This window comes from Bufo bufo, chromosome 2, assembly GCF_905171765.1.
Source record: "Bufo bufo chromosome 2, aBufBuf1.1, whole genome shotgun sequence".
Lineage (NCBI taxonomy): Eukaryota > Metazoa > Chordata > Amphibia > Anura > Bufonidae > Bufo > Bufo bufo.
The window spans coordinates 55,036,406-55,060,031 of NC_053390.1; the positions used below are offsets into that span (position 1 = coordinate 55,036,406).

At 47.4% G+C, this 23,626-nt stretch overlaps 1 protein-coding gene across 2 annotated transcripts in view; it reads right to left on the reverse strand.

The window, feature by feature from the left end:
• Positions 1–12,451, reverse strand: part of CTIF (cap binding complex dependent translation initiation factor) — a 185,130-nt gene extending 172,679 nt beyond the window's left edge. For both annotated transcript variants that reach the window (XM_040421115.1, XM_040421114.1), the window contains exon 1: positions 12,332–12,451. The gene's annotated coding sequence lies outside the window, so the exon portion shown is untranslated. The remainder of the gene's footprint in view (positions 1–12,331) is intronic.
• Between the last annotated feature and the right edge of the window lie 11,175 nt (positions 12,452–23,626).

Here is a 23,626-nt window from a genome sequence, read left to right on the forward strand (position 1 = left end):
ATCATCACAAATAAGCGTGTGTGTGGTACAGATGATGGGCGATATAGTCAGAGGTCCGCTTTTACAACCACTACAGTCCATTAAGTAATTCACAATCAATAGGACATGACCTATTTTTGACAACCGCTATTGACTGTGAATTACTTAATGGACTGCAGTGGTTGTAAAAGCGGACCTCTGACTATATCGCCCATCATCTGTACCACACACACACACACGCTTATTTGTGATGATCCTGGGGGCCACCTTTTCACTAGTGACACTAATAAACATCCGTTTAGACAGAAGTGCACCTGTTTAATGTTAAAAACTGATACACTATTGAAAAAAATGGGCCTTTCAGGGTTAAAAAAAAATTTAAATAAAAAAAATACTAAAATACTCCCCTCACCACTTGCACAAGTGGGAACGCTCGCCCCTCACTGGAGGCAGCAGGACCGGACGTTCCCTCCGTGGTGACGTCACATGATCACGCTGGGAACATCAGGTCCTGCTGGGGGCAGGAAGGTGGTCATTCATACTGGGAGCACAAAGGGGGGGTCATTATTCATATTTGGGGCCACAAAGTGGGGAACTATTCATAATGGGGGGCCACTATAGAGACCATTTGATGCCTGGAGAGCACTATGGAGGGGGGGGGGGTCAGGATTATTATTTTTTTTTTTAATTCGTCTGTTTAAAACGGATCAAAATGGTAGTTAAAAGGACAGGCGGACAGAAAACGGATGCAAAATGGCCATGGAAAATGTAGCCTGCAGCAGTGACCTCTCTCCTGTCCAGATTGTTACAATGTATCAGCGCAGTTACATTGTATCAGCCTGGAGCCCAGTTTGCCCTCAATGGATACACTTGTAGCAAACCTTTACCACAACCTACCTGTCATTGTTTCTATTTTCTGACAGTCAGCGGAGATCTTGTACAAAGCTGAACTTTTCACTAGGAAGAGAACGCAGCAAATCTCATTGTTTTCCTGACGTAAGAACGGTTACCGGTCATGATGGGTCTGAATTCTCTGTGAAGAAAACGTGGCGACCTTGTAAGAAAGCCTCCGTATAGTGACAATACACAGTGCCGCCTCATTCATCCCTGCACATAGCGACAAGCCAAGGATGCCATCGCTGTATCTACATAGAGGAGCGCGAGATTACATCTGCCTTATTTAAGGAGGTATTCTTGACACGGACATTAATCACATACATATGTGATATGCTATATAGGACTGACAGGTGCGGGTCCCACCTTTCCGGAAAATGGGCGTCCCCCTGACATGCGAAGCAAGGAACCCCTGTATAGTGCGTCCAGGTGGACAATGAATGGAAAGATGGCTGCAAATGTGAATAGGAGCTATGGAAAGAGGTTAACTCACCAGGTGGGTCAGGGGTGGGGGACCCATGTTCTTCACCCACATCTATCTGCTGTTAATACACCATAGATATCCAGATGTGGAGTACCCCTTTAAAGCAACGGTCCAGTCCCCTCTGCGCACAGATCCTAGTCACTCCTATCCAGCCTACGTACATGGGGGCCTTAGGCTACTGTCACACCTGCGTTCGGTGTGGATCCGTCTTGTATCTGCACCCATAATGCAAACGCTTGTATCTGTTCAGAACGGATCTGTTCGCATTATTCATAAAAAAAAATAAAAAAAAAGTCTAAGTCAAAACGGATCCGTCTTGACTAGAGATGAGCAAACTTCTGTTTTAAGTTCGGCGTCTAAAGTTCGGCTTCCGGTTAGCGGAGGATCCCGATATGGATTCCGAATTCCGTAGTGGTCCGTGGTAGCGGAATCAATAGTGGTCATTATTGATTCCGCTACCACGGACCACAACGGAATTCGGAATCAATATCGGGATCCTACGCTAACCGGAAGCCGAACTTTAGACGCCAAACTTAAAACAGAAGTTCGCTCATCTCTGGTCTTGACTTACATTGAAAGTCAATGGGGGACAGATATATTTTCAATTGCACCATATTGTGTCAGTGAAAAACGGATCTGTCCCCATTGACTTACATTGTAAGTCAGGACGGATCCGTTTGGCTCTGCATCGTCAGGCGGACATCAAAACGCTGCAAGCTGCATTTTAGTAACCGCCTGAAAAACGCAACGGAGACCAAACGCAGCCACATTGATGCATTCTGAACGGATCCTTATCCATTGAGAATGCATTGGGGCTGAACTGATCAGTTTTGGGCCGCTTATGAGATCCCTGAAATGGATCTCACAAGCGGACCCAGAAACGCCAGTGTGAAAGTAGCCTTAGTCATGCGTTTCCGGGAGGAATAGCAGAGGAATAGCGAATACAAGTATTTACTAAAACAAACATGTCAGGAAAGCTGGAGGTCCTCTAATAATGGAAAGGAAACTGCAAAGCACCACAAGACACGAGAACAATGGAGGGAAAAAAATAAATAAAAAATGTTAAATTATATTCAGCATCCCCCATCCCCCATTATGGGGGGGCATACAAAAAAAATTGAAGGAGGGCAGGGACAGGAATGTCTGCAGCATCAAGCCTGGCAGATGCTGGGATATTGGCATCAGGCCAGCACAACACCCTCCGGACAACACAGTGCCACGGGCAAGCGCTGGGTATATCCCCAATACCACCATCCAGCAACAAAGGCACCAGTATGGGGCTACCATGTCCCTCTTTTTATGGGCACCAGAATCCTTGTAGCTTTAGATGCCAATGTACCAGTGTATATTTAGCTCCTGTAACCATGTACGCTGTGGCCGGGCACATCAGTAATAAATGCATGCTGGATGGCAGGGTGACAAGGAACGCACAGCATAGCAGACGGGTCACAGGCAGCAAGTACCAACGCTCCCCACTTAACCCTACGCTAAATATAAAGTACACAATACACTACAATATCTAGATATAACATAAAATTCCTAGAGTCATGCAACCAATCATCCAGAAATCCTAACAATCTGCCACACCCTTAGGCCTTCTGCACATGACCGTTTTTTTTTTTCTTCCATTTATGGGCCGTTTATTGCATTCCGCATACGGAACCATTCATTTCAATGGTTCCGCAAAAAAATAAAAAATTAATGGAATGTACTCTGTACGCATTCCGTTTCCGTATTTCCGTTCAGTTGAAAGATAGAACATGTCCTATTATTGCCTGCAAATCACGTTCCGTGGCTCCATTCAAGTCAATGGCTCCGCAAAAAAAAAAGGGAACACTTACGGAATGTACTCCGTATGTCTTCTGTATTCGTTACGTTTTTGCGGAACCATCTATTGAAAATTTTATACCCAGCCCAATTTTTTTTTTGTCATTACTGTATATGGCATACGGAAAAACGGAACAGAAAACAAACAAAAAAAAAAAAACGGAACAACGGATCCGTAATAAAACGGACCACAAAACACTGAAAGCCATACGGTTGTGTGCAGTAGTACTCTGCCTATAGACATTCACACCCCACAGCGCCTCTTGTGACTCAATTTAGAAGTGCAACAGAGGTGGCAGAAATGTATGGCGTATGCTGGAAATAAGTGATAAGGCTACTTTCACACTTGCGTTGTTCTTTTCCGGCATAGAGTTCCGTCACAGGGGCTCTATACCGGAAAAGAACTGATCAGGTATGTCCCCTTGCATTCTGAATGGAGAGTAATCCGTTCAGTTTGCATCAGGATGTCTTCAGTTCAGTCGTTTTGACTGATCAGGCAAAAGAGAAAACCGTAGCATGCTACGGTTTTATCTCTGGCTAAAAAAACTGAAGACTTTCCTGAATGCCGGATCCGGCATTTTTTCCCATAGGAATGTATTAGTGCCGGATCCGGCATTCAGAATACCGGATTGCCGGATCCGTCCTTCTGGTATGCGCATGCGCAGACTGAAAAAAAGGTGAAAAAATAAATGCCGGATCCGTTTTTGCCGGATGACACCGGAAAGACGGATCCGGCATTTCAATGCATTTTTTCGACTGATCAGGCATTTTTAAGACTGATCAGGATCCTGATCAGTCTTACTAATGCCATCAGTTAGCATACATTTTGCCTGATCCGGCAGGCAGTTCCGGCGACGGAACTGCTTGCCGGATCTCTCTGCCGCAAGTGTGAAAGTAGCCTAAGAGTCAATCTCCTGGATACCCCTTTAAGGTGGCCATACTTGTAAAGGTCTCGCCCTACTATGAGGGTTGAAAAGGAGGTAGTAATAATATGAATATTTATAGTAGTAATAATAGTATTAAAAGGGGTTGCCCAGCTGTTAATATTGAAGATCTATCGTCAAAGTAGGTCATCAATATCTAATGGGTGGGGGTCCGACGCCCAGCTGTTTAAAGAGGAGGTGGTGCTCCATGTGAGCGCTGCTTTGTTTTCATTACATGTCGCCTCAGAAGTACAGTGTGATGACGAGTACCCGCTCCGTTCCCTTGAATAGTGCAAGTACTTGTAATTACTCTACACCGCCTCCCCACAGGGGACGAGGCGTAGTGCAAAGACCAGGAAGTGGCACTAGCATGGAGCGCCGCTGCCTCCTCGTCTCACAGCTGACCGGCGGGGGTCCCAGGTGTTGGACCTCCACCGATCAGATATTGATGACCTATCCTGAAGATAGGTCATCAAGGTTAACGGCTGGAAACCCCTTTAATAGTAGTAATAGCCATAATATTAGTCATAATAGTAATAGCCGTGCCAATAGTAGTACTAATAGTACTAATAATAGCGGTAATAATAATAATAATAATAATAGTAAAACTGGTAATAGCAATACTGATAATAGTAATAATAGTAAGAGGCGCAGTAGTAGTAATAATAGTACAGTTGTGATGAAAAGTTGAGACCAACACAGATTTTGGTTTTCATTTGCTGCTTCAGTGTTTTTGGATCTTTCTGTCAGATGTTTCTATGGTAACTGAAGTACAATTATGAGCATTTCATTACTTTTATTGACAAAGCCATCAAGTTTAGGCTCCATTCACATGTCCGCAACGTGTTTTGCGGATCCATGGAGCCGCAAAACACGGACAGCGGCAATGTGCGTTCCGCATTTTGCGGACCGAACATTGCCGGCACTATAGAATATGCCTATTCTTGTCTGCAATTGCGAACAAGAATAGGACATGTTCTATTTTTTTCGGGAACGGAATTGCGGACCCGGAAGTGCGGGTCCGCAAATTCCGTGTCCGGGCAGCACATTGTGCTGCCCCATAGGAATGAATGGGTCCGCATTTTGCAGAACGAAATTCCGGACGTGTGAATGGACCCTTATGCAAAGACTCAATATTTCCAGTGTTGACCCTTCTTAAAGACTTCTGCAGGTCGCCCTGGCATGCTGGATGTCAGCTTCTGGGCCAAATCCTGACTGATGGCGACCTACTCTTGTCTAATCAGTGCTTCTTATCACAATTTCTATGTTTTTGTTTGTCCACCAGCTTTTTGAAGATTGACCACAGGATATCTACGAGATTGAGATCTGGGGAGTCTCCTGGCCATGGACAAAATGTCAATGTTTTATTTACCGAGCTACTTAGTTCTCACTTCTGCCTGTGATGTGGTCTCCATCTTGCTCGAAAAAGCATTGTCCATCCCCAGATTGCTCCTGGATGGTTGGGAGAAGTTGCTCTTGGAGGAGGTTTTGATCCCATTCTTTATTCATGGCAGTGTTCTTAGGGAGAATTGTGTGTGAGCCCACAGCCTTGGATGAGAAGCCACCACAGACATGAATGGTCTGAGGAGGACTCAAGGCAGTGCTCACCTTTCTTCTCCAGATGTCCTCAGCAGTCTGAAGGGGGCTTCCTCAGAGAAAATAACTTGACCTCAGTCCTCTGTAGTCCAATCCTTGTACTTCCTGCAGAATGTCCGTCTGTCCTTCATTATTTTCTTAGAGAGAAGTGTCTTCTTTGCTGGCGTTCTGGACACCAAGCCATCCTCCAAAAACCTTCGCCTCACTGTGCGTGCAGATGCCCCCACACCTCTCTGCTGCCGTTCCTGAGCAAGTTCTGCACTGGTGGTGACCCGATTCTGGAGCCGAATCCTCTTTAGGAGATGCTCCTGGTACTTGCTGGACTTCCTTCAGAGCAACTGAACCTCTCCCTGTGAAGTCCTTGATGATCCAATAAATGGTTGATTTAGGTGCAATTGTACAAGCAGCAATGTCCTTTTCTGTGAAGCCTTTTTGATACATGAAAGCAATGATAACATCACGCATTTCCTTGGAGGTAACCATGGTTAGGCCTCGTTCACATCTCCGTTTGTGGAACCGGCAGGCTGTTCCAGAGCAGGTTGACGGATCCTCTACTTCACCGCCGGATCCCCATCGACTGCAATGCAACGGAAGGACTGAGGCACCAAACTTGAAATCCAAAATTTGTCAGTCAAACAGGTTTTGGTCACAACACCAGGCTTAGGCCTCATACAGACAGCCGTTGCCCGGCCCGTGACCGTAAATGCAGGCGCCGGCCGTGTGCTCCCTGCATCACGGATGCGGATCCATTCACTTGAATGGATCCGCAATCCGGAGCCATGGTGCGGAACGGAGGCAAAGTGCACTACAAAGTGCTTCCGTGATGTTTCTGTCCGTGCCTCTGCACCGAAAAAACAAAACAAAAAAACATGTTCTATTTTTTTGCGGTGCGGACGGATCACGGACCCATTCAAGTAGAATGGGTCTCGATCCGTATCCGCAGGATAGGTCATCAGTATCTGATCGGTGAAGGCCCGACACCAGCCACCCTCACCGATCAGCTGTTTGAGAAGGCACCAGCTCTCCTGTGTACGCCACGGCCTTCTCCCTGCTCACTAGGGATGAGCGAATAGACTTCGGATGAAACATGCCGTTCCGAAAATTGCGGAACGCACATGGACGCCATCCGTGTTTTGCGGATCCGCAATTTGGGGACCGCAAAACACACAACAGTCGTGTGCATGTAGCCTAATATTGTACGGAGCGCTCGCGCCGTACAGTATTGAAACAAAGTTTTATGCGAATCGACTTCGGATGTTTCATCCAAAGTCGATTTGATCATCACTACTGCTCACCAAGCATAGCGCCATCCATTGTATAGTGGCCGTGCCTGGCATTACAGCTCAGCCTCATTCACTTCTATGGGGCTGAGCTGCTCCTAGGCCATGTGATCGATGAAAGTGACATCACTGGCCTAGGGAGAGCAGAGAGAAGACCACGGCGCTCACAGGAGCGTCGCTGCCTTCTCAAACAGCTGATCGGCCCCTTTATTAATAGTGCAGCAGTAATAATAGTATTAATTATTATGGCAGTAATAATAATAGTAATAGTGGTACAAATAGCAGCAGAAATAATAGCTGTAGTAATATTAGTAAGTATAGTTGCAGTAATATAGGATTAGTAATAATAGTGGCGGTAATAACAGTAATAGCAGTAGTAGTGATAACAGTTGTATTTACAGTAGCAGCAATAGTAATAGTTATACTAATAGTAGCAGTAATAACAGTAATTGCAATTATAGTTCCAGTAATTATGGGAGCGATAGTAATAGTTGTAGTAACAATAGTTGTAGTAATAATAGCAGTAGTAACATTGGTACTAATAGCAGTAATAACCGTAGTGGTAATACTAGTTGTAGTGGTAACAGTAATAACAGTAGTAATTATAGTTGCCGTAATAATAGTAATAGCAGTAGTAATAAGGGTACTTTCACACTTGCGTTGTTTGATTCCGTCAGGCAGTTCCGTTGCCTGAACTGCCTGCCTGATCAGGCAAACTGTATGCAAACGCATGTCATTTCTTCTGATTGATCAGGCATTTTTCAGATTGATCAGTCTGAAAAATGCCTCATCAGTCAGAAAAATGCATTGCAATACCGGATCCATTTTTCCGGTGTCATCAGGCAAAACGGATGCGCATGCGCAGACCGGAAGGACGGATCCGGCATTCCGGTATTTTGAATCCCAGATTCGGCACTAATACATTCCTATGGAAAAAAATGGCAAGTCTTCAGTTTTTTTCGCCGGAGATAAAACCGCAGCATGCTACGGTTTTCTCTTTTGCCTGATCAGTCAAAACGACTGAACTGAAGACATCCTGAACGGACTACTCTCCATTCAGAATTCATGGGAATATAACTGATCAGTTCTTTTCCGGTATAGAGCCCCTGTGACGGAACTCAGTGCCGGAAAAGAAAAACGCTAGTGTGAAAGTACCCTAAGGCCTCTTTCACACTTGCGTTGTCCGGATCCGTCGTGTACTCCATTTGCCGGAAGTGCCCGCCGGATCCGTAACACCGCAAGTGAACTGAAAGCATTTGAAGACGGATCCGTCTTCAAAATGAGTTCAGTGTTACTGTGGCAGCCAGGACGCTATTAAAGTCCTGGTTGCCATAGTAGTAGTGGGGAGCGGGGGAGCGGTATACTTACAGTCCGTGCGGCTCCCGGGGTGCTCCAGAATGACGTGATCCATGTGATCACGTCATACATGCGCGTGGGGCGCCCTGACGTCACTCTGAAGCGCCCGGGGAGCCGCACGGACGGTAAGTATACTGCTCCCCCGCTCCCCACTACACTTTACCATGGCAAACAGGACTTTAATAGTGTCCTGGAAGCCATGGTAACCATTCAGAAAAAGCTAAACGTCGGATCCGGTAATGCGCCAAAACGACTTTTAGCTTAAGGTCAGATCCGGATTAATGCTTTTCAATGGGCATTAATTCCAGATCCAGCCTTGCAGATTTTTGACCGGAGCAAAAAGCGCAGCATGCTGCGGTATTTTCTCCGGCCAAAAAACGTTCCGTTCCGAAACTGAAGACATCCTGATGCATCCTGAACGGATTTCTCTCCATTCAGAATGCATTAGGATAAAACTGATCAGGATTCTTCCGGCATAGAGCCCCGACGACGGAACTCTATGCCGGAAGACAAGAACGCAGGTGTGAAAGAGCCCTGAGAAGGTTTTCTGCTGCAGTTTTGGATGTCAGGATCAGGAGTGGATGATGATGAGGATGATAGTAGTAGTAGTAGTAGTATACAATATAGATGCCACCTCTCTTCTGCTTTGAATTCCCTCCTGGTTTTGGCTTCCAAACCTGCATCAGGAAACCCGACAGTGTGACCGCACCCTAATAGTGGCAGCAATAGTAACAGTGATCATCATCTGTTAAAAGGGGTTCTGTGCCTTTAAAAGGGAAGCGGCAGTGAATGCCAGAGTTTACCAATTACACCTAATGATCGGGGCCTCGTTCGGAGAACACAGGCGCTGAGCGCTCTACGCACTGAATGAATGAGTTTGCTGCAGCTGCCTGGTAACCCGTCCTGCGGCCTCGGGCGACCACGCTCCATCTCCATGCTAGTGAAGAAGTCAATACTGGCGCCCTGTGTACTACAGGAGTATCGCTGTGATTTATTTGGGTCGGTACTGGTGCGCATACCCCTTTAAATGCATGATACATGAAAACTACAAGTCATTATAACAAAGTATCAAGTCATATGAATAACCAATAATAACCCACAGCCTGTGCCAATCCCAGCCGCAGAGGGCACCCTACAGCTAGTGCCATGATGCCGACTCCCTACATTTAACATGCCACCAGCAGGGCCAGTTGGCATCAGTCAGCAAGCAGGGAGTGTCCAGCCTTACAGAAATAACACAATCACTGCATAATGAAATATTTTGCAACTTTGTGATATATTTCACGTTTCAATTTCTCACAATTTTTCAAGCTCTCTGCTTGCTGTCAGTGAACATGAACACTTGTTTACATCCAGATGCTGAAAAACTATACAGACCTCATCCTGCTCACACAGAGATGGTTTGTTACCATGTATCAGCGCCTTTCAGTCTGGAGTCAGAGACAGGAGAGAGGTGTTTAGATGACATGGGATTGTCCCCACTGACACACTGAAACAAATCTTCAGCGGCAGGAGCAGGACTAGGTCAGGGTGGGTTTGCTGACATGCAGCAGATTAATATCCACTCCGCTGGTCAATGTCCGTGTGGGATTTTCCTGCAGTAGGTGAATGAGATTTGATAAAATGTTACGCACTTTTCTGCCACTGTGATATCCGAAATCCGTACTGTGCGAACTTAACCTTAGGCCTCATGCACACGACCGTATTTTGCGGTCCACAAAAAACGGATCTGCAAAAAATACGGATGACATCCGTGTGCATTCCATATTTTGCGGAATAGAACAGCTGGCCCCTAATAGAACAGTACTATCCTTGTCCGTAATGCGGACAATAAGAAGACATTTTCTATTTTTTTGCGGAACGGAAATACGGAAACGCACACGAGTAACTTCCGTTATTTTTGCGGACCCGTTGAAATGAATGGTTCCGTATATGGTTTGCAAAAAAAACATAACGGACATGGAAAGAAAATACATTCGTGTGCAAGAGGCCTTAGGGTCAAATGGCGAATTTTATATCATGACCTGTAGGAGCACTCTACATCCTAGCACAGGGGTCAGCAACTAATCTGCTGAGAAACTACAACTCCCAGCATGCACACTTGCTTTGCTGTTCTTCTAACTTCCATAGAAGTGAATGGAGCCTTCTGGTAGTTGTAGTTTCACAACAGCTGCCCTAACACAAAACTAAACATGATTCTATTCATTGACAGCAATCAGAAATTTTGAAAAGAAACTAAAATATAAAGTATTTCATAGGTTCCTTTGCTTCTAAAATGGTTTTCACATCTTCCAAAGTGACAACCTATAGCCAGAATATGTCACCTTATGATGGTAGGGGGTCCGACCTCCGGGACCTCCACCGGTCCTGAGAATATTAGGGGCTGCAGCGCTTTTCTTTCCCAGCGACGGAGCAGAAGCACCCTTGAGCAGAGAAAAGTTAGAAAGAGTTGCTGCACTAAATGACTACAGAGACCCCTTTATTCTCAGGGTGGCTGGGGGGGGGGGGGGGGGGGGGGGGGGCTGGGGGCCCCAGAGGTCAGACCCCCGCCATCATAAACATGGCATATCCCAAGGACTGGAATAACGCTTTCATTCTACTATGATTACACTTTTTAGGAGGAGGGCGAGGGGCCATGCCGCTATAGCTGAGCCTGGCATCTGGGTGACACATAGCTAGTGCCAGTATAAGTGATGCAGATGAATGAAGTGTACATAAAAGGTGCCAGGGGTGATGGGCATCATGTCCAGCTGAGTGCTCTGCTGCTGAATGGAGGGGACTAAACGATGACGACCGGCATGAGGAGGAGGAGGAGACGTTGTGTCCATTCACCAGCTACAAGCCAAATGATGAGACTACAACCTGGTGGCTGCCAACAGCTGCAAAGTGGCGCAGTGTTCCTGGGATGGCAGCAAAGTGGTGCTGTTAGCCCTGCAAGGCCATCAAAGTGACACCTTGGCCCAGTAATGCCATGGCTCAGGGACAGCAGTGGCGCCGCGGCCCTGGGATGCCTGCAAATTGGCTCTGTGGCCGTGCGATGCCAGCAAAGTGGCATCGCGGATTGAGATGCCCGCAAAGCAGCAACGTGGCCCTGGGATGCCTGCAAAGTGGGGCCCCGGCCCTGGGATGCCTGCAAAGTGGGGCCCCGGCCCTGGGATGCCTGCAAAGTGGGGCCCTGGCCCTGGGATGCCTGCAAAGTCGGGCCCCGGCCCTGGGATGCCTGCAAAGTCGGGCCCCGGCCCTGGGATGCCTGCAAAGTGGGGCCCCGGCCCTGGGATGCCTGCAAAGTGGGGCCCCGGCCCTGGGATGCCTGCAAAGTGGGGCCCCGGCCCTGGGATGCCTGCAAAGTGGGGCCCCGGCCCTGGGATGCCTGCAAAGTGGGGCCCCGGCCCTGGGATGCCAGCAAAGTGGGGCCCCGGCCCTGGGATGCCAGCAAAGTGGGGCCCCAGCAAAGTGGGGCCCCGGCCCTGGGATGCCAGCAAAGTGGGGCCCCGGCCCTGGGATGCCAGCAAAGTGGAGCCCCGGCCCTGGGATGCCAGCAAAGTGGCGCTGCAGCCTTAGGTCGCCATAAAGTCCTGTTCTAATGCTTGGAATGCAAAAAGAGTCACATCATAACACTGAGGACTCCACCAAAGTCCAGGGTCTTGGGCAGTAAAAAAAAAGTTTGATGGTGTCAGTAGTGCAACCCATGTGTCTGCCCTGGCAGTGCCATGCTGGTCAGAGCAGGGAATAGATGGGGGAGGAGATCTCCTGGGCATCCTCTGCTCTCAGCCCCATGCACCACCTGCCTGGGGGGTCAGAGGTCACACAGCTGGCACTCACACCCTCACCCTAGTAAACAAAGGGAGGACACAGCCTGAGAGGGGACGCGGGCAGGAGCAGCCAGCCGGGCACAGCCACGTCCACATGGGGGCAGAGACCTACCGGCCACACCTCAGGCCTCAGCCCGGGGAGAACAGTGCCAGTGACGACGGGCACAGGCGGGTACGTACCTGGGCAGTGTCCTGTGAGCTCGCCCCGGAAGAGCCGGCCGCTTGCTCCCTGACACTGGCAGACAGCTCCAGCCTGACACAGAGAATGCAGGAATGTGACGTCACGGCCCCGCCCCCTACAGCGCACCACGTGGGCCCAACACCGCCGCGGGACACGTCGGGAAATGTAGTCCTGACTGAGGGGGAAAGGGAGAGAGAGCTCCCTGCTACTTATTACACAGAAGTCAGCACATGGAGGAGGAGGAGGAGGGGGTTGCCGGCCAGACCGCAAGATCGCACTCCCAGATATGGCAGAAATGTGCGCAGGAATGATGGCACCTCAGGGGGACATCACTGTCTGCAAGTATCAGCCATAGAGAAAAACAGTGCAGACTTGTGTGAGGTGAATGGCTGCCATACTGACAGACTTTTCATTTTAGGTAGATTTTGAGATAATAATCCCAGCAGAATGTCTCCCCAATGTTACCCATATAATCCAGGCCAGTATCTCTGCCAAAACGTATCAGCAGAGGCCAAAGTATTCAATGATGAAAGTGAGCTCCCCCTAGTGGCGACAACCGTTAGCATCATACTGGATGTTTACCTGTCAGTGTCCTGTACCCCAAGTGTCAGTGTCCTGTACCCCAAGTGTCAGTGGAATTATCCTGTACCCCAAGTGTCAGCATCCTGTACCCCAAGTGTCAGCGTCCTGTACCCCAAGTGTCAGTGTCATTATCCTGTACCCCAAGTGTCAGCGTCCTGTACCCCAAGTGTCAGTGTCAGCATCCTGTACCCCAAGTGTCAGCATCCTGTACCCCAAGTGTCAGCGTCCTGTACCCCAAGTGTCAGTGTCATTATCCTGTACCCCAAGTGTCAATGTGTTATTATCCTGTACCTCGTGTCATTGTCTTTTCAGTAATGTCACTTCTCTATGGTAGTAGATAGCAGAAAGGTTCCCAGCAGCATGTCCGGAGTGACTATTAGGAACCAAGAGCGCACACACAGAGATAGCGGCTTGTCTGTCATTTTCATGCCGGTCTAGGTTTGTCATTTCCATGGTCGTTTGTCCCTGCAGTTTAATCTATGTGGGAGAAACGACCATGGAAATTAGGGAGCGCATTAACAAACACAAAAGCACTACAAGGAAAAAAATGACAGACAAGCCGGTGGCTAAACATTTCATTGATTGTGGACACTCTGTCAGCCAACTGAGATTTCGGGTCATCGACTCCGTTCAGGTTCCCAAGAGAGGTGGTGATAGGGAGCGCATGTTGAGAAAGAAAGAGTTAAAATGGATCTTCACATTACAATCCCTACAACCCCAGGGACTCAGCATTGAATGTAATGTAAACAGTGTAGAGAGGTAGAATTGTTTCATATATTGTCTGATTCAGTATATTATGTTTTTATGGTACTTTAAGGTATATTTTGTTACACCTTCTTTGCACTCAAATTGTCTGCCCCCTCCGGGTACAGTTTTTTATGGTCACTTGCTCCATATACACTCACCTAAAGAATTATTAGGAACACCTGTTCTATTTCTCATTAATGCAATTATCTAGTCAACCAATCACGTGGCAGTTGCTTCAATGCATTTAGGGGGGTGCTCCTGGTCAAGACAATCTCCTGAACTCCAAACTGAATGTCAGAATGGGAAAGAAAGGTGATTTAAGCAATTTTGAGCGTGGCATGGTTGTTGGTGCCAGACGGGCCGCTCTTAGTATTTCACAATCTGCTCAGTTAGGCCTCATGCACACAACCGTTTTTTTTTACGGTCCGCAAAAACTGGGGTCCATAGGTCCGTGATCCTTGACCGTTTTTTCGTCCGTTGGTCTTCCTTGATTTTTGGAGGATCCACGGACATAAAAAAAAAGTCGTTTTGGTGTCCGCCTGGCCGTGCAGAGCCAAACGGATCCGTCCTGAATTACAATGCAAGTCAATGGGGACGGATCCGTTTGACGTTGACACAATATGGTGCAATTTCAAACAGATCCGTCCCCCATTGACTTTCAATGTAAAGTCAGGAGTTAATATACCATAGGATCGGAGTTTTCTCCAATCCGATGGTATATTTTAACTTGAAGCGTCCCCATCACCATGGGAACGCCTCTATGTTAGACTATACTGTCGGATATGAGGTTACATCTTGAAACTCATATCCGACAGTATATTCTAACACAGAGGCGTTCCCATAGTAATGGGGACGCTTCTAGTTAGAATATACTGAGAACTGTGTACATGACTGCCCCCTGCTGCCTGGCAGCACCCGATCTCTTACAGGGGGCTGTGATCAGCACAATTAACCCTTCAGGTGCCGCACCTGAAGGGGTTAATTGTGCGTATCATAGCCCCCTGTAAGAGATCAGGGGCTGCCAGGCAGCAGAGGCCAGACCCCCCACCCTCCCCAGTTTGAATATCATTGGTGGCCAGTGTGCGGCCTCCCCTTCCCCCTCCCCCCTCTATTGTAATATCATTGGTGGCCAGTGTGCGGCCTCCCCTCCGTCGGCCCCCCTCCCCCCTCTATTGTAATTTCATTGGTGGCCAGTGTGCGGCCTCCCCTCCCCCTCCCCCCCTCTATTGTAATATCATTGGTGGCCAGTGTGCGGCCTCCCCTCCCCCGCCCCACCCCCCCTCCGTCGGCCCCCCTCCCCCCCTCTATTGTAATTTCATTGGTGGCCAGTGTGCGGCCTCCCCTCTCCCCCCCCCCTGCCCGATCATTGGTGACAGCGGAGATTCCGATCGGAGTCCCAGTTTAATCGCTCTGGGGCTCCGATCGGTAACCATGGCAACCAGGACGCTACTGCAGGCCTGGTTGCCATGGTTACTTAGCAATATTACAATATTAGAAGCATCATACTTACCTGCTGGCTGCTGTGATGTCTGTCTCCGGCCGGGAGCTCCTCCTACTGGTAAGTGACAGATCAATGCGGCGCACAGACCTGTCACTTACCAGTAGGAGGAGCTCCCGGCCGGAGACAGACATCGCAGCAGCCAGCAGGTAAGTATGATGCTTCTAATATTGTAATATTGCTAAGTAACCATGGCAACCAGGCCTGCAGTAGCGTCCTGGTTGCTATGGTTACCGATCGGAGCCCCAGAGCGATTAAACTGGGACTCCGATCAGAATCTCCGCTGCCACCAATGATCGGGGAAGGGGGGGAGGCCGCACACTGGCCACCAATGAAATTACAATAGAGGGGAGGCCGCACACTGGCCACCAATGATATTAATACAATAGAGGGGGGGGCCGGGGGGGAGGCCGCACACTGGCCACCAATGATATTAGAATAGGGGGGGGGGGGGCCGCACACTGGCCACCAATGATATTCAAACTGGGGAGGGAGGGGGGTCTGCCCCCTGCTGCCTGGCAGCCCCTGATCTCTTATAGGGGGCTATGATATGCACAATTAACCCCTTCAGGTGCAGCACCTGAGGGGTTAATTGTGCGGATCACAGCCCCCTGTAAGAGATCGGGTACTGCCAGGCAGCAGGGGGCAGTCATGTACACAGTTCGTAGTATATTCTAACTAGAAGTGTCCCCATTACTATGGGAACGCCTCTGTGTTAGAATATACTGTCGGATTTGAGTTTTCACGAAGTGAAAACTCATCTCTGAAAAAGCTTTTATGCAGACGGATCTTCGGATCCGTCTGTATAAAAAGTAACCTATGGATCACGGACGCGGATGCCAATCTTGTGTGCATCCGTGTTCTTTCACGGACCCATTGACTTGAATGGGTCCGTGAACCGTTGTCCGTCAAAAAAATAGGACAGGTCAAATTTTTTTGGCGGACAGGAAACACGGATGCGGCTGCAAAACGGTGCATTTTCCGATTTTTCCACGGACCCATTGAAAGTCAATGGGTCCGCGAAAAAAAACGGAAAACGGCACAACGGCCACGGATGCACACAACGGTCGTGTGCATGAGGCCTTACTGGGATTTTCACGCACAACCATTTCTAGGGTTTACAAAGAATGGTGTGAAAAGGGAAAAACATCCAGTATGCGGCAGTCCTGTGGGTAAAAATGCCTTGTGGATGCTAGAGGTCAAAGGAGAATGGGCCGACTGATTCAAGCTGATAGAAGAGCAACGTTGACTGAAATAACCACTCGTTGCAACCGAGGTATGCAGCAAAGCATTTGTGAAGCCACAACACGCACAACCATGAGGCGGATGGGCTACAACAGCAGAAGACCCCACCGGGTACCACTCATCTCCACTACAAATAGGAAAAAGAGGCTACAATTTGCACGAGCTCACCAAAATTGGACTGTTGAAGACTGGTCTGATGGGTCTCGATTTCTGTTGAGACATTCAAATGGTAGAGTCCGAATTTGGCGTAAACAGAATGAGAATGTCACAACCAGACAGTTGAGAAGCTCTGACAGGAGCTTTCCAGATCCTCCTCCTTGAGTTTCTTTGTTTTGGTTAAGTTCCTCCCCATGATGCATTAGGTTGCGGCTTATACAACTTCCTGGAGTGTGTGTGCTTGCTGTTTCTATTTCCCAGTCCTCTGCAAGATAAGTGCTGTTCCTTTATTTGTGATTTTCTGTCTGCTGGATTTTCAGGTGACCCTGACTCCCCCCGTGTCTGTGTAGGGAGCCGGTGGTCGTGTCCCCTCACTATTGTAGGGTCATCAGGTGTAAGATAGTCGAGGTACGTGGATATGCGCCCATCCACCTTTGGGGTGTTCGCATAGGCTGAGCAATTAGGGAGAGTGGCAGGTCTCATGTAGGGGTCTCCCTTTTGTTCCTTAGTTGTGGATCCAGTGAGTCATTATTGTATTGCATTGTCTTGTTTCCTGTACACCATCCGTGACATTATAAGCCGCCAAAACCGTCTCAAGCATGGATCCGGTTTCACTTTTGGCTGAGCGCTTCCAGGGTCTTTCATTGGAGGTAGCTGATCTCCGTAAGACTTTTTCTCAGTTTCAAGTGACCGGTTCAGCTTGCGTTCATGGAGTTTGTTCTGAGCCTAAGATCTCGCTCCCGGATACGTTCTCCGGGGGTAGTGAGTATTTTGTGCATTTTAGAGAGGCTTGCAAACTCCATTTTCGCCTTCTTCCCCATTCCTCTGGTGATGAAGAACGGAGGGTGGGGATCATTATATAGCTGCTCAGGGGTAACGCTCAATCCTGGGCCTTTTCGCTGCCGGAGGGGGCACGGCCCCTCCGTTCAGTGGATGAATTCTTTTTAGCCCTGGGTCAGATATATGATGATCCGGATCGTATTGCTCTGGCTGAGTCTAGACTATGTCTGTTATGCCAGGGTAAACAATCCGCAGAGATATACTGCTCAGAATTTCGGAGATGGGCAGCTGATACTGGTTGGAATGATGCTGCACTCCGAAGTCAATTTTGCCATGGTCTTTCAGAGGGATTGAAAGATGCATTTGCCTTTCATGAGAGACCTACCTCCTTGGATTCTGCTATGTCTCAGGCCGTTCGTATTGACAGGCGTCTTAGGCTACTTTCACACCTGCGTTTAGGTCGGATCCGTCTGGTATGTGCCCAGACGGATCCGCACCTATAATGCAAACGCTTAGATCCGTTCAGAACGGATCCGTTTGCATTACCATGAACAAAAAAAAAAAAAAAATTTTTTTTTTTTTTTTTTTTGTTCATGATAATGCAAACGGATCCGTTTTGACTTTACATTGAAAGTCAATGGGAGACGGATCCGTTTGAAAATTGAGCCATACTGTGTCAACTTCAAACGGATCCGTCCCCATTGACTTACATTGTAAGCTGCGTTCAGGTGTCCGCCTGCTGAGCGGAGCGGAGGACAAACGGAGCCAGACTGATGCATTCTGAGCGGATCCGCATCCATTCAGAATGCATTAGGGCTGGACGGATCCGTTCGGGGCCGCTTGTGAGCCCCTTCAAACGGAACTCACAAGCGGAGCCCCGAACGCTAGTGTGAAAGTAGCCTAAGAGAGAGAGGAGAGATTTCTCCTTCCTGTCATACTCAGTCCTAGGACAGTGCAGCGGTCTATTTCTGTGCGCAGGGGTCTCAGTCGCTGTCAGCCCCTTCTGAGCAGGAGCCCATGCAGCTGGGGTTGATTGCCTCTGACAATAGAAGATTCAGCCCGCATGGGAGGGTTTGTTTTTGTTGTGAAGGTATAAATCATTTGGCAAATGTTTGTCCCTCTAGGAGATTCAGGCAGTTTTCTGGGAGTAATAAAGAAACAAAAAGGAAAAAATCTTTTAAAAATGTTCTGTCTGTTACTATTGGCAGGGTTGAGGCGGAAATTGAAGGTTTTCCGTTTGCTTGTAGTTCCCGTTTTGTCCTGCCTGCTAGGGTGGCGCTAGAGAGCAAAAGCATTTTTTGTGAGATTTTTGTGGATAGTGGAGCAGCTGTCAATCTCATTGATAATCAATTTGCAATAACTCATGGTTTCCAGGTATGCACTTTGGGAAAGGATATTCCTGTTTTTGCTATTGATTCCGCTCCACTTTCTCAGAAATCATTAAAGGGCATAGTTCACAATATCCGTTTAATTGTGAGTGATGCTCATGTTGAGGATGTGTCATGTTTCGTCCTTAGCGGTTTGCCTACTCCTCTAGTGTTGGGGCTACCCTGGCTCACTAAACATAACCCCACCATTGATTGGCAAGCGAGGCAAATAAATGGTTGGAGTGACTTTTGCAGAGAGAATTGCCTCACGACATCTGTTTCAGAGGTTTCTACTAAGACTGTACCACCTTTCCTCTCTGAATTTTCGGATGTCTTCTCTGAGAGTGGAGTTCAGGATTTGCCCCCGCACAGGGAGTACGATTGCCCTATTAATCTCATCCCAGGCGCCAAGCTGCCTAAATCTCGTTTATACAATCTTTCCCAACCTGAGAGGGTCGCTATGCGGGCTTATATTATTATCTCTCTGAGAGTCTGAGAAAAGGACACATACGACCCTCGAAGTCACCTGTTGCCGCTGGTTTTTTCTTTGTTAAGAAAAAAGATGGTTCTTTAACCACCTCAGGACCGCCGTACGCAGGATTGCGTCTTTGCGGCGGTCCTGTTGTTCTGGGTGGACGCGCCGGTGCGTCCTCTCGCGAGACGCGAGATTTCCTGTGAACGCGCGCACACAGGCGCGCGCGTTCACAGGATCGGAAGGTAAGCGAGTGGATCTCCAGCCTGCCAGCGGCGATCGTTCGCTGGCAGGCTGGAGATGTGATTTTTTTAACCCCTAACAGGTATATTAGACGCTGTTTTGATAACAGCGTCTAATATACCTGCTACCTGGTCCTCTGGTGGTCCCCTTTGTTTGGATCGACCACCAGAGGACACAGGCAGCTCAGTAATATGTTGCACCAAGCACCACTACACTACACCCCCCCCCCCCGTCACTTATTAACCCCTTATTAGCCCTTGATCACCCCTGATCACCCCATATAGACTCCCTGATCACCCCCCTGTCATTGATTACCCCCCTGTCATTGATCACCCCCCTGTAAAGCTCCATTCAGATGTCCGCATGATTTTTACGGATCCACTGATAGACTGATCGGATCCGTAAAAATCATACGGACGTCTGAATGCAGCCTTACAGGGGAGTGATAAATGACGGAGGTGATCACCCCATATAGACTCCCTGATCACCCCCCTGTCATTGATCACCCCCCTGTAAAGCTCCATTCAGATGTCCGCATGATTTTTACGGATCCACTGATAGACTGATCGGATCCGTAAAAATCATACGGACGTCTGAATGCAGCCTTACAGGGGAGTGATCAATGACTGTGGTGATCACCCCATATAGACTCCCTGATCACCCCCCTGTCATTGATTACCCCTCTGTCATTGATCACCCCCCTGTAAAGCTCCATTCAGATGTCCGCATGATTTTTACGGATCCACTGATAGACTGATCGGATCCGTAAAAATCATACGGACGTCTGAATGGAGCCTTACAGGGGAGTGATCAATGACTGTGGTGATCACCCCATATAGACTCCCTGATCACCCCCCTGTCATTGATCACCCCCCTGTAAAGCTCCATTCAGATGTCCGCATGATTTTTACGGATCCACTGATAGACTGATCGGATCCGTAAAAATCATACGGACGTCTGAATGCAGCCTTACAGGGGAGTGATCAATGACTGTGGTGATCACCCCATATAGACTCCCTGATCACCCCCCTGTCATTGATTACCCCTCTGTCATTGATCACCCCCCTGTAAAGCTCCATTCAGATGTCCGCATGATTTTTACGGATCCACTGATAGACTGATCGGATCCGTAAAAATCATACGGACGTCTGAATGCAGCCTTACAGGGGAGTGATCAATGACTGTGGTGATCACCCCATATAGACTCCCTGATCACCCCCCTGTCATTGATTACCCCTCTGTCATTGATCACCCCCCTGTAAAGCTCCATTCAGATGTCCGCATGATTTTTACGGATCCACTGATAGACTGATCGGATCCGTAAAAATCATACGGACGTCTGAATGCAGCCTTACAGGGGGGTGATCAATGACAGTTGGGTGATCACCCCATATAGACTCCCTGATCACCCCCCTGTCATTGATCACCCCCCCTGTCATTGATCACCCCCCTGTCATTGATCCCCCCCCTGTCATTGATCACCCCCCCTGTCATTGATCACCCCTCTGTAAGGCTGCATTCAGTCTTTTTTTTGGCCCAAGTTAGCGGAATTATTTTTTTTTTCTTACAAAGTCACATATTCCACTAACTTGTGACAAAAAATAAAATCTCACATGAACTCACCATACCCCTCACGGAATCCAAATGCGTAAAATTTTTTAGACATTTATATTCCAGACTTCTTCTCACGCTTTAGGGCCCCTAGAATGCCAGGGCAGTATAAATACCCCACATGTGACCCCATTTCGGAAAGAAGACACCCCCAGGTATTCCGTGAGGGGCATATTGAGTCCATGAAAGATTGAAATTTTTGTCCCAAGTTAGCGGAACGGGAGACTTTGTGAGAAAAAAATAAAAAATATCAATTTCCGCTAACTTGTGCCAAAAAAAAAAAATTTCTATGAACTCGCCATGCCCCTCATTGAATACCTTGGGGTGTCTTCTTTCCAAAATGGGGTCACATGTGGGGTATTTATACTGCCCTGGCATTCTAGGGGCCCCAAAGCGTGAGAAGAAGTCTGGTATCCAAATGTCTAAAAATGCCCTCCTAAAAGGAATTTGGGCCCCTTTGCGCATCTAGGCTGCAAAAAAGTGTCACACATCTGGTATCGCCGTACTCAGGAGAAGTTGGGGAATGTGTTTTGGGGTGTCATTTTACATATACCCATGCTGGGTGAGAGAAATATCTTGGCAAAAGACAACTTTTCCCATTTTTTTATACAAAGTTGGCATTTGACCAAGATATTTATCTCACCCAGCATGGGTATATGTAAAAAGACACCCCAAAACACATTCCCCAACGTCTCCTGAATACGGCGATACCAGATGTGTGACACTTTTTTGCAGCCTAGGTGGGCAAAGGGGCCCACATTCCAAAGAGCACCTTTCGGATTTCACTGGTCATTTACCTACTTACCACACATTAGGGCCCCTGGAAAATGCCAGGGCAGTATAACTACCCCACAAGTGACCCCATTTTGGAAAGAAGACACCCCAAGGTATTCCGTGAGGGGCATGGCGAGTTCCTAGAATTTTTTATTTTTTGTCACAAGTTAGTGGAAAATGATGATTTTTTTTTTTTTTTTTTTTTTCATACAAAGTCTCATATTCCACTAACTTGTGACAAAAAATAAAAACTTCCATGAACTCACTATGCCCATCAGCGAATACCCTGGGGTCTCTTCTTTCCAAAATGGGGTCACTTGTGGGGTAGTTATACTGCCCTGGCATTCTAGGGGCCCAAATGTGTGGTAAGGAGTTTGAAATCAAATTCTGTAAAAAATGACGAGTGAAATTCGAAAGGTGCTCTTTGGAATGTGGGCCCCTTTGCCCATCTAGGCTGCAAAAAAGTGTCACACATCTGGTATCTCTGTACTCAGGAGAAGGTGGGGAATGTGTTTTGGGGTGTCTTTTTACATATACCCATGCTGGGTGAGAGAAATATCTTGGCAAAAGACAACTTTTCCCATTTTTTTATACAAAGTTGGCATTTGACCAAGATATTTATCTCACCCAGCATGGGTATATGTAAAAAGACACCCCAAAACACATTCCCCAACTTCTACTGAATACGGAGATACCAGATGTGTGACACTTTTTTGCAGCCTAGGTGGGCAAAGGGGCCCACATTCCAAAGAGCACCTTTCGGATTTCACTCGTCATTTTTTACAGAATTTGATTTCAAACTCCTTACCACACATTTGGGCCCCTAGAATGCCAGGGCAGTATAACTACCCCACAAGTGACCCCATTTTGGAAAGAAGAGACCCCAAGGTATTTCGTGATGGGCATAGTGAGTTCATGGAAGTTTTTATTTTTTGTCACAAGTTAGTGGAATATGAGACTTTGTAAGAAAAAAAAAAAAAAAAAAAAAAATCATCATTTTCCGCTAACTTGTGACAAAAAATAAAAAGTTCTATGAACTCACTATGCCCATCAGCGAATACCTTAGGGTGTGTATTTTCCGAAATGGGGTCATTTGTGGGGTGTTTGTACTGTCTGGCCATTGTAGAACCTCAGGAAACATGACAGGTGCTCAGAAAGTCAGAGCTGCTTCAAAAAGCGGAAATTCACATTTTTGTACCATAGTTTGTAAACGCTATAACTTTTACCCAAACCATTTTTTTTTTACCCAAACATTTTTTTTTAATCAAAGACATGTAGAACAATAAATTTAGAGCAAAATTTATATATGGATGTCGTTTTTTTTGCAAAATTTTACAACTGAAAGTGAAAAATGTCATTTTTTTGCAAAAAAATCGTTAAATTTCGATTAATAACAAAAAAAGTAAAAATGTCAGCAGCAATGAAATACCACCAAATGAAAGCTCTATTAGTGAGAAGAAAAGGAGGTAAAATTCATTTGGGTGGTAAGTTGCATGACCGAGCAATAAACGGTGAAAGTAGTGTAGGTCAGAAGTGTAAAAAGTGGCCTGGTCTTTCAGGGTGTTTAAGCATTGGGGGCTGAGGTGGTTAAGACCTTGTCTGGATTTCAGGGAGCTGAACAGTATCACTATTCGTGACCCTTATCCGCTTCCTCTGATCCCGGACCTGTTTAACCAGGTTGTTGGGGCTAAAGTCTTTTCCAAATTAGACCTAAGAGGGGCATACAACCTGGTCAGGGTCAGAGAAGGAGACGAATGGAAGACGGCTTTCAATACCCCTGAGGGCCATTTTGAGAATTTGGTTATGCCTTTTGGTTTGA